Source organism: Tamandua tetradactyla, chromosome 3 (assembly GCF_023851605.1).
Source record: "Tamandua tetradactyla isolate mTamTet1 chromosome 3, mTamTet1.pri, whole genome shotgun sequence".
NCBI lineage: Eukaryota > Metazoa > Chordata > Mammalia > Pilosa > Myrmecophagidae > Tamandua > Tamandua tetradactyla.
In genome coordinates this window covers 83,293,314-83,305,638 of record NC_135329.1, presented here as the reverse complement: position 1 = coordinate 83,305,638, position 12,325 = coordinate 83,293,314, and the positions used below count along the sequence as shown (strand labels likewise).

The 12,325-nt window shown below is 40.8% G+C and overlaps 1 long non-coding RNA gene across 4 annotated transcripts in view; it reads right to left on the bottom strand.

The window, feature by feature from the left end:
• LOC143676197 (uncharacterized) overlaps positions 1-6,534 on the bottom strand; it is a 121,437-nt gene extending 114,903 nt beyond the window's left edge. For all 4 annotated transcript variants that reach the window (XR_013171900.1, XR_013171902.1, XR_013171903.1 and 1 more), the window contains exons 1-2: positions 6,293-6,534; positions 4,847-4,971 (exon numbers count right to left, since the gene is read on the bottom strand). This is a non-coding gene — a long non-coding RNA (uncharacterized LOC143676197). The remainder of the gene's footprint in view (positions 1-4,846; positions 4,972-6,292) is intronic.
• Between the last annotated feature and the right edge of the window lie 5,791 nt (positions 6,535-12,325).

The following is a 12,325-nucleotide window of genomic DNA, read 5'->3' as shown; positions in this document are numbered from 1 at the left end:
TATCAAATAGGCAGAAGCTGTATGAATCAACTACTTTGAACCTCTGGAACCTAGTAGAATATTGTGCAGCAGCCACTGAATAGTGAGATGAAGAAGCTGATAACTCATGATAAACACTAGTGAATTTCATTGTCCATGCAGTGGCTGACATCACCCATCCCCCAGCCTTGCAGCAGGCAGCAGGGAGGTACTCAACCCCAGCCCCTGGTGCAACTTGCTGGTGCCAGAGTGGAATAGATGGACCTAGTTCCCCAAAATCTGGTGTATACAGTCTGATCATTGATCACCAAGTTTAATGAGCTGCATTTGATCTCTAGGGGCCCAAATCTGGCAACAAAGCTCCTCAGTAAAACATAAGTAAAACCAATCTATCAGCACATTAAAAGAATTATACACCATAGTCAAGTGGGATTTATCCCAGATATGCAAGGGTGATTCAACAAAAGATTTCAGTTGATATAATAGTCACAATAACAGAACAAGGGAGAAAAAGACACATGGTCCTCTCACTTGATGGAGAAAAAGCATTTGACAAAATCCAGAAAGCCTTCTTGATAAAAAATTTTAAAAACAAGTTATAGAAGGAAGTATCCTCAAATGATAAAGGTCATATTCGAAAAGCCCACAAGTAAAATTGTGCTTAATGGTGGAAAGCTTATACTGTAAGGTCAGAAACAAGGCAAAAATGCCTACAGTCACCACTGTTATTCAACATTGTACTAAAAGTTCTCACAGAACAATAGGCAAGAAAAGAAATAAAAGTCATCCAAATTGGAAATAAAGAATTAAAAATTTCACTATATGCAGATGGCATGATCACATATACAGGAAATCCTGAAAAATCTACAATGAACCTACCGGAACCAATAAAATAAATGAATTTCAGCAAAGTGGTAGAGTACAAGATCAACACACAAAAGTCAGTGGTGTTTCTATACACCAGTAATGGTCAATCAGAAGAAGAATTCAAGGAAAAATTTACATTAGCAACTAAAAGAGTAAAATATATAGGAATAAATCTAACCAAAAATGTAAAGGACCATTATATAAAAAATTACAGACATTATTAAGAGAAATTTAAAAAGACCTAGATAAATGGAAAGACATTCCATGTTCAAGGATCAGGAGACTAAATATTGTTTAGATGTCAATTCTACCCAAAGCAATTTACAGATTCAATGCCATCCCAAACAAAAGTCTAACAAACTTGCTTGCAGAAATGGAAAAGTCAATCATCAGATTTTTATGGAATGGTAAGCATCTCCAAATAGCCAAAACCATTTTGAAAGAGAAGAATGAAATTAGAGGACTCACACTTTCTGCTTTTAAAATGTATGGCAAAGTCACAGTAATCAGAACAGTGAGGATATTGGCACAAGGACAGACATATAGACAAATGGAATCAAATTAACAGTTTGGAAATCAGCCCTCATATTTATAGCAAACTGAATTTTGACAAGGATGTCAAGTCCACACGATTGGGATAGAATAGTCTCTTCAACAAATGGTGCTGGGAGAACTGCATCTCCATATGTGAGAGAATGAAGGAGAACCCCTACCTCACACCACATCCAAACATAAACTCAAAATTGATCAAATATCTATATATAAGAACCAGAACTATAAAACTCTTTGAAGAAAACATAAGGAAGCATCTTCAGTGCCTTGTGTTAGATAATGATTTCTTAGCTTTACACCCAAAGCACAAAACAACAAAAGAAAAAAATAGATAAATGGGACTTTTTCAAAATTTAAAATTTTGCATCAAAGAATTTCATCTGAAAGTAAAAAGCCAACCTAAACGGTGAGAGAAACGTTTGGAAACCACATATCTGACAAGAATATATAAAGAAATCCTACATTAAACAATAAAAAAGACAAATAAGCCAGTTTAAATGGGCAAAAGACTTGAGGAGATATTTCTCCAAAGAAGATTTACAAATAGCTAAACAGCACATGGAAAAATGCTACAAATCACTAGTAATTAGGAAATTACAAATCAAAAACAAAGGAAACACCACATCACACCCACATGAATGGCTACTATTTTAAAAAGTGTTGGAGAGGAGGCAGAGAAATAGGAACTCTCATTCATTGCTGGTGGGAATGTAAAATACTGCATCCAATGTATAACATAGTTTGTTGGTTTCCACAGAAAGATAAGTATAGAATTACCATATGACCCAGCTATCCCACTTCAAGGTATATACCCCAAAGAATTAAAAACAGAGACTAGAACAGATATTTGCATACTGATGTTTTTAGCGGCATTATTCACAATTTTCAAAAGATGGAAGCAACCCAAGTGTCCATCAGCCATTTAATGGATAAGTAAAATATAGTATATACACACAATGGAACACTAGTCATAAAAAGGAATAAAGTTCTGATACATGTCACAACATGGGAGAACACTGAAGACATCATATTGAGTGATATAAACTGAATACAAAATGAGAAATATTGTGTGGTTTCACTGACATGAAATAAATCGAGTGAGCAAACTCGTAGAGTCAGAAACCAGAATACAGTTTACCAGGGTGAGAGTAGGGAATGGGGGGTTAATATTTAATTTTGCAGAGCTTCTCTTTAGGGTAATGAAAAATGTTGGTAATAGATGATGGTGAAGGTAGCACCACATTATGAACGTTATTAACGTCACTAAAATATATATGTGAATGTGGTTAAAAGGGATTTTTAGGTTGTATGTATGTTACAAGAATAACAAATTTAAAATATGTCCCTAGGACAGTGCACCACAGTGAACCCTAGAGTAGGCAATGGACTGTAGTTCACAGCACAATTATCAAATATTCTTTCATCCATTGAAGCATACAGGGAACTCTATTTTTGGCATGATTTTTCTGGAAAACTACAACTTCTGTAATGAAAAATAAAAATAAAATAGAGAGAAAGGAAATGGAAATAAGGATTTCTCAGCTAACCAAATACTGAGGGAACTCATTGCCAGGAGACTTGTCCTGCAAGAATTGTTAAAAGATACTCTCAACAGAAAGAAAATTATCTAGATAAGAAAACTGATTCTACATAAATAAGAGAAGAGTAATAGAAAAGCAATCAGTGAAGGTTCTTTTTCTTACTCTTAGTGATCTAAAATGATGGTCACAAAGTTGCTGTAATCAACATGAGCCATGTGAAGCCCCTGTGCTGTCTGTCTTGGCAACCATGCACCTCCTACCTATGTCTGAGCCCAGTTTCATAGGCGTGACAGGAATACGGCAGAGTCTCAAAGGTGTTTTGAAAATGATTGAGTTGTTAGGGCTCCTCCTGGCTCCCCAGGCACCTGACATCATTTCTCAGGGCCTAGCATCCTTTTGTGCTTCTCTGCCTTCGACCTGAAGCTTCACGCTCCTTCCTCAGGCATGGTGACTCACTGAGATAAACTGTCACCATTGATCAATGGCATACTTTTCTCTTTTTTAACTTTTTAATTGTATAGTATAACATATATACATATCAAAAAATAAAAATGTAATAGTTTTCAAAGCACTCTTCAACAAGTAGTTACAGGATTCCAGAGTTTGTCAAGAGCTAACATACAATCCTCTCAGATTTTTGTTTCTAGGTGCTCCAGAATATAGGAAGCTAAAAGGCTTAAATTTTTTTCTATCACCACAATAGACTTTTTTCTTTCTTTTTTGTGAAAAATTACAGATATGCAAAAAAACAATAAATATCAAAGCACTGCACCAGAATTAGTTGTAGAACATATTTCAGAGTTTGACATGGGTTACAATTCCACAATTTTAGGTTTTTAATTCTAGCTGCTCTAAGATACTGGAGACTAAGAGATATAGCAATTTAATGATTCAGCAATCATATTCATTTGTTGAACTCTATCTTCTCTGTATAACTCCACCATTACCTTTGATCTTTCTATCCCTCTCTTTAGGGGTGTTGGGCTATGGCTATTCTAACTTTTTCATGTTAGAAGGGCCTGTCAATAGTATGGGGTAAGGAGATGGAACTATCTGATGTTCTGGAGAGGCTGGGCCCTCTAGGTTTCAGGATATACCAGGGACCCATGTGGAGGTTGTAGGTTTCTGGAAAGTTACCCTAGTACATGGAACCCCTGTGCAATCTTATATATTGCCCTAGGTGTTCTTTAGGATTGGCACAAGAGTAAGGCTCAAGATCAAGGGCATGGCCTATTGATTTGGGTGTCCCTATAGTTTGACACAGTATCAGGGGATTTCCTGATGGTAAAGTTAAATAATTCCGTATTTTTTCTCCCATCCCTCAAGGGACTTTGCCAATACCTTTTGGTTGTCTATTTAATATACTCAAAGATGTATCCAGGCATTACATTAAGCTCTGCAGAATTAAAGGACCTCTTTTTTATTCCGGGTTCCTTGTGTTTCAATTGTTCAAATGAGCTATACAGATAGGTTAACTTAGATCATGTGCTACAGAAAATTTCAGTTCCAGACCATATAAACCTTTTTTTGACTTTGGTCTCAAAGAGTTTATGTGGTTCTAAAATATAGACATTGTCTTCCTTGCCCCTGTGTTCTGAATTATTTTAAACCCAATCTGATCAGCTTTGTTCTTATCTCTAAGTACCAGGATATAACATAAAAAAGCCTCTCAAAGTCCAGAAATAATAATTACCACTCTGGATGAAATGTGTCTTCTCTAAAAGCTTACAATCTAGACCCCTGTTTTCTTGTAAGCATTTTCTAAAGGAGACTATACCATTATTGTTCTTTTGTTTCTGGCTTATTTTACCTCACCAGATGTCCCACACATTCATTTGCATCGTTGCATGCCTCACTACTTCATTCCTTTTTGTGTAGCAGCACAACATTCACTCATAAGTATATACCTCGTTCACCAATCTGCTGCTCAGTCAGTGCATCCTTCAGCCACCTGCGTTCATCAGGGATCATGTTATAGTGCCCAGAGTCCACAGTCCATCAACACTCTCAATTTTAGATAATTTCTTTCTTCCTAAGAGAAAGAAAACCAATAAACACACCCTCGCCAAAGAGGAAATCTAAACCTCCTCTTAGCTCTTGTCCCTCCCCCTCATTATTTACCTCTGCTGCTGCTGTGGTAGTGCTGATGTTTTCCTTTTGAACATACCCCATAGCATGCAATAGCACTTTTCCCCCTGTATCCTGGACTTAAGCATCAATGGCATAATTTTTATTTTTATTTAGGAGAGACGTAACACATTATGCCCTACTCAATCTGGTGGCCTGTGTTCAAACCCTATTTCTGGCTCTTTCAATTTGGATGACCTTGGTGAGTTGTGTATCTTCTCTGTGCCTCAGCTTCTTCATTTTTAAGTCTGGGATACTAGTAGTCCTATTTGTAAGCCTATGAGGTCTTTATTTTATGTAAATTTATTTAATGCTTTCATACAGATTCATTCATTTAATTTAAGTGAAGTGTTTGGAATGGACCTGGTGTATGTGTTAGCTATTATTTATTATCCTTTATAATCACATGCTATGAATCATTAACATTGTATTTACTCATCTGTTATGAAACATTAATAGTTTTTATCTTACCAAGAAGAACCTTTTGGGCAGTGATTTTTGACCTCTATTGAGAGCTTCCTCTGCTGTGACTGCAGTCCCGCCTCCATGTGGCACATGTGTGACACAATCCTCCAGAAAAAAAAGTCTCCTGGACAACAGTGACAGGGGAGGGGGGCTATTCCAGATGCATCTACAAGTTCTTATTATAGTGCTTAATTCAGCTTACAGACACCTTAGGGCATCGCCCCAGGCTGCCAAGTTATAATGTGGCACAGACTGGGGAAAGCAGAGGGTGCATGCACAGCATAATGACGATGCAAAGTAGCAGATGGCAGGTCCCAAGCAGCCTAATGGTGCCTCTGGGCTTCCTGGGAGACCTCATGGCAGCTAGGTGGGAGAGATGGAGGAGGTTGAGTAGACTCATGCAGGTTGAACCTCCAGGCAGTGTCTGCTGCACCAAGGTGGGGGCCACCGAATGTGCATGTGGGAAACCCAGGGAATGGGGTACATGTTCGGATGTGTATCCACTAGGGGAGAAGACCTTGACTAGCCAGAGGTAGGACAACCCCACCCACCTCCCGATCTGCACACAGTTTTGAGCTTTGGTGAGTGAGAAATGGGCCAATGAGAAGAGCAGACCCATGGGGAAGGCTGGATGGACACATGGAAACCCACCTGCAGACAAGTGCTGGTGAAGTTTGTGCATGGTTCTGTAGGAAATACCCAGAGCTGCAGGAGGTCTTGATAAGGGGAAGTGACATTTCCTCATTTAGTCTTGGACATACCTTGGCAGGGTGGTGTCACGTAGGGATATTCACAGTGCAGGTCTCAAAGGGAAGTCTGGGCTACTGTGAGAGCTTCTGTTCCATGACACACCCCATTCTACCTCCAGAACCAGTTTCTCCAAACAGTTACCAAGGCCCTTGACCTGGTGCTTTGGACTTGGGATCTTGGAAGCCGAATCAGTACTCCCCTGAACTAGAAGTTGTAAGGTCTAAAACATGGGTGTTGATGGCAGCTGAGTTTAGTTTTGCTCCTGTGGAGAAAGGTGATGTCACAAAGCGGAGAGTTGTGACACAGGATAACTCCCTGGCTCTTGCCTTGGTCCCTAGTGGAGGCCCTCCCTGCTCTTCCCCTTGGCTTCCCTCTTGGTATTTCTTTGAATTTGTGAGAGCCCATATCTCCCCTTTCAGCTTAATACACTTATGTTTTTCATCTGCACGTACATTATGTTACAAATGCATACCATAATCCTGCTTGTGTAGTCTCCCAGGTGTGCGGTCGCTTGCCCAGGTAATAAACATGGATGGGCCTAGATTCTGACCAGATCCATTGGCCTTGTATTCACCAGGTTTGTGATAACTAGCTTCTATCACAAGTGGCCCACATCTTAGTGGCTTAGTGCAATCGTTTATCCCCTCTCTTAAAGATCCAGTGGATGCTCTTGCAAAGAGAGCCTTCCCCCAGGTAGTCACTCAGCAGCCCAGCCTGGGCCACTGGTACCCTTGCTGTTTTGTGACTTGGGGTTCTCTTGGCATCATCCAGCTGCCAGAGCAGGGAAGGAGGAAAGTGTGGAGAATCTCTTGCACCTAATGCCTGTCAATTTCAGCCTGCAAGTGTCGTGCATTGTTTACCTCACCATTCTGCCAGCAAGAACCACTGATGGGCTGCCAGGCAAGGAGAGCTGGGAAATCCATGCCTGGTAAGCAGCCTTACCCCAGTCACAGTTCCTCACCAAGGAAGTGGTGAGCAGCCCTACCCTAGTCACAGCTCCTCACCATGGAAAGGGTGCTCCTTCTAGTGACACTCCTACAACCTCTGGCTGTCCATAACCTGTCAGATTCCATAGCCCATTCTCTTTCTACCCAACCTCTGCTTTAACAGGAAGGCAGACCAGCTGAGTTTTACAGAACAGCCAGAGACCTGAGGTCCATGTCTGCTGACATCTTGTCACATAGACAGAAAAGATCAGACCATGTCACAGGCATCTGCCCTTGTGTGAAGATGCTCTTTTCCATACACGTCCTTGGTTTGGGTGGGAGTTGGTAGGAGGAATGCCAGTAAACACTCTTGGCATGGCCTAAGTTTTTTCCTCTATATGAGAAACAGGGGAAGAAACAACAGAAACTAAATATGAAGAAAAAACAGTGAGACAGGATCGCAGAGCAGGGAGTCAGTGGTAGATGGAAAACCAGTCTTCTAACCTGACAACCAGGGTTTTGTTCTATTTCAGTTTTAATCTTTGGCTTTATTAACCTCTGTGACATCACAGCAGGGAAGCCTGGGATTGTTCCAGTGAGAAGCCAGCTGTGGCTCATTGACAGAATTCATAAATGCTGGGGGGGAGCACAAGGGAGCCCTTGTGGGTGTGGCCCCAGGGTGGGCTCTGCTGTGAGCCGCCCAGGGTTGTGCTGAGCTCACCAACCCCTGGTACATAGCCCCATCTCACAACACATGAACACACAGACATGCACACCCACATACACATGCATGCATGCACAAACACGCACACACACATGCAAGCACATAAACGCATACGCACACACATGTACGTACAAACAAGCACACACACACACACCATTCTATCAGTCATTGCTTGGTATCTCTAGAGATGGAAATCCCAATCACTTAGTGCTGTAACATGCTCCATAATGTATGAAAACATGAAATTTGTTTGCAGTACCTTCCCTGAAAGGCTTACTTAGCTTATTTGCACAGAGAAGTATATAGTCCTGCTCCAGTGACCTCTAAACAAGTCTTTACCTTGAAAGAACATTAAAGTTGCTCCTTTCTGAGGATCCTGGTGTCTGTTTACAAAATACTTAACATGGTAATTGAAGAAAGTCAATGAATCATAAAAAAACAATTACTTATGGCTTTAAACCATTGGTCACTAAATAATAAAACTTTAGAAACTATGGCAAATCTTGTTTTCCTGCTGAACTCTCAGGCATGCTATCTTTCCTGAGGCTTTAAGGAAAGAAAAAAATCAATCTCTGTCACGATCTTTGCTCATAAACATCTATGATGATAAAAGGCCAATTCCACTATCACAGGGTTTCCACTGAAACAAAAACATTCATCATGCCATTCCCAAGCAGGCAAGGTTGATTTACTTATTTCAGGGCAAAGGATCTATACAAATATATGTATATTTTTCCTCCTTCCAGATTTTGGCTTTGAAGTACTCATAAAAATAATGAGCAACATTCAGAGTCAAAGGCAGATGGGGCCCCATCTGAGCATCTCCATAGGCACCTGTTCTGCAACAGGCCAGAACTTGTGAACCAGCAAGAGCTTGTCAGAGTCTCCCTGGGGCTAGAGCTTCCACTGTGATGGCCAACAGGGTGATGAGCACTGGGTCAGGAAGGGCTGGCCATTGCCCGAAGGCCTAATGACTGGGTGCATGTGGAGGTCATTAGGCGCAACAGGTAGAGATGAGGGCACCCATGTTCGAAGCCTTGCTGTATGCTGGCTCCAATCCAGTGAGGTAGGAGAGTTATCTCCATTTTTTAGATGTGAATGAAGTAGTGTGCCCAACGTCACAGACCTTTAGAACCTTTGAACCGTGGACTCCACATCCCATCTTTTCTCGTTTCCCAGATGGTAAAACAAATGCCATACAATGGTTCAGCTTACATCATGGAAATTTATTAGCTCACAGTTTTGAGTTTAGGAGAAGTCCAAACTTAAGGGGTCAGCAAGGTGATGCCTTTTTCCCAAAGACAGTGGCATCCTGGGGCTGGCTGCCCGTGATCCTTGGTCCTTGGTTTTTCTGTCACCTGGAGTTGCACATGGCCACCTCTCCTGGCTTCTCTCTCCAGCTCACCTTCACCCTGCTTATGAAGGACTCCAGTTATCTGGATTAAAACCCAACCTGATTCAGTGGGGCCACACCTAAACTGAAGGAACATCTTAAAGAGATCAGAGATCTCATTTACAAAGGAGTCCACACCCATCAGAAGGCAGGCTAAGACCATAGACTTGCCCAAACTGGACTCCACTGCTTAGCCTCCTGCAGCATCTCTTCACAGCACATCAAGCACTCTCTGGAATGTGACTTGAGGGTACTGTTCTCCTGAAGAGTCATCTTCTCCAGGGCAGAGACAGTCACTAACTCACCCCTTTCAATAGCAATCGGGTCAAGAGCAACAGAACATGCAAGTCTTGGCATTCTCCATAGCCTAATTTTAAATTTGATTAATCTTCATTATTGTTTGCTTGTTGGCTTCACTCAAGTCCCTCAGGTCTTTTTCTCCTCCCCTTTTTAATACAGCTGATAGAAACCTCGCTTCTAGTTAAGTTGCTCATTTTGCCACTCCATTTCCTGCTTATGCTGTTGTCCCACCTGGTGAGCACATTTATGCCAATCTAAGCGATCTTAATATCATCACTATCTTCTGGCTTCTGGGCTTGTTTTGTAAATGGAGGTGCTTTAGGCAGCTAATTCAGCAGTCCTGCTGTGCCTTTCACCAGAAAAAAATTTACTACCTTATGCATTACATCCACTTGTTTGTGCCTAACATATTTCAGATACCCATTTGCATTAATTCAATTTCTAAATTTAAACATGCTATATATTAAACCATAGTAAAAGCAGAGTTGGCTTCCTACCCCTCACTAACAAAATATACACCAAAAAGTAAAAGCAAATTAAAATAAAAGCTGTAATGATATCAGGAACTTTACCTGAATTGAGGAATGGTTTACTTTGAATTAAGTTATTTCACAAGAACTTGGAGGCAGAGTACAGGAAGACCACTTTCGTATAATAACAAAGATTTCTGTCTTGAAAAATGATCTCTGTGAAATGTTCTACCCTTATGAAAAAGTCCAGCTTCTAAGTTTGATGCCCCAGAAAAATTTCCTTAGTAAGTGCTTTGCAAATTACTTGGCAAAGCCAAAGTGGAGGAATGGGATAGTATATCTCTCCCACAATAGTAGTGAGGTCCAGGTGTCAGACTGGTCAGGTGATGGTGCCTCGTTCTGTTGCTGTGGACTTCAATCATCATCATGTGAAACTCATCTATGGCTGATTACATCTGCAGTAGGCTAAGGAGAATGACTACTGCAATGAGTGAGGCTTAAAAGGAGATGTCAGAGAGAGGAGTACAGAGCATCTCAGAATCAGAGATGCAGAAAGGAATCATGCTGGAAAAGATGTTTGAACCCAAAAACCAGGCAGGAAGGCCAGGAGACATCTCCATGTGACAAAGAAAGCCAGAGAAAGCCAGCTACCTTTCCTTTAAGGAACTGTAAATTTGTAACTAAATCAATCCCTTTATAAAAGCCAGTCCCTCTCTGGTATACTGCATTCCGGCAACCTTAGCAAACTAAGACACCTACCATGAGGCGATAGGAAGAACATGGCTGTACTTTTATATTCCAGGGGAGAGAAGAGTTGGGACCAATAATTCAATCTACCACAGTACATAAGTACTATGTATCTATCTTTCTCCTCCCCTCCCTTTCCTCTACTCTTTCCTTCCATTCTTGTCTTTTCTTTTCTTTCTTTTCCTTTTTCCTTCTTCCTTCCTCTTCTTCTACTCTCTCCATTATATATATAAAATCTTCATCTATAATTTGCCTATTTCAGATAGGATATGAGTCACTCTAAAGATTCATAAAACACTTTAATGTTTAATGTAACATACATTGAAAGTGGGTAAACACACTGTGTATATACCTGCAGTGAAATATTATTCAGCTGTGAAAAGGAATGAAATTCTGATACATGCAGACATAGAGGAAACTTGAAGACATTAAGTTGAGTGAAATGAAACTTTACCCCAAAAGACAAATATTGTATGATCTCATTCGTATGAAATAACCAGAAAGAGCAAAATATCATAGAGATGGATTATATGTTACCAGAGGCTGAGGGGGAGAGGAAGAGGGAGTTATAGTTTAGTGAGTACAGAGTTTCCATTTAAGGTGATGTTAAGTTTAGGATGTGGATATTGGTGATGGTATCACAGTATTGTGAATATAGTTAGTACTGTTTTGTACACTTGAAAATGGCCCAAATGGGAAATTTTGTGTTGTATATATATATATAATATTGTAGTAAATACATTAACTACAATAAAATGTATTTATTGAGGGGGTGCAAGGGTAGTTCAGTGGTAGAATTCTCGCCTGCCATGCAGGAGACCTGGGTTCAGTCCCTGGTCTATGTGCTTCCCTCATGCCAAAAGAGAAAAAGGAAAAAAGTGTATGTATTGAAAGAAAGTAAGACTTCTGCTTCCCAGAAGATGGAGTAGGCATTCTTTTCCCTATTCTTTCCACTTAGTCAAACTAAAGTCCTGGGCTTTGTACATGAGAACATAAGAGAACAAACATAAGGAGATTCTGATATTAGGGGTCTTAGGGCCTGAGAAACAAAATGTTGGTGAGCTCTCTGGTTTTTCTTTGTGCCTCTTCAGTCCCAGCTGGCAGTGAACATGTCCTCATTGCCCTCCCCATGAGGATGGTGTCAGAGGGAGCCTAGTGGAGAGCCAGGATTTCCCCATCACCCAGCAGTAAAAACGCTGCTTCCTAACGTGGTGTCAGCCAAGCTGCATGGGCAGCCCTACAAGGTTCCCTGCCTCTTCCAGTCAAGGTGGTGTCAACAGAAGCTGAGCAGGAAATTGAGCCTATGAACACGCCAATACTAAGGAGGAATCTCCTCACTATAGGGGTCATCAGAAGCTTCTTTAATATGGGTAACTTGGAGGGGGACTCAGACTTCTACCCCCACCTGAGAGTAATGAGGTAGCACTTACTTTCCCCTGCAAGAGCAATGCTAACAGGAGTAAGTTAAAACAAATGGTTTATAT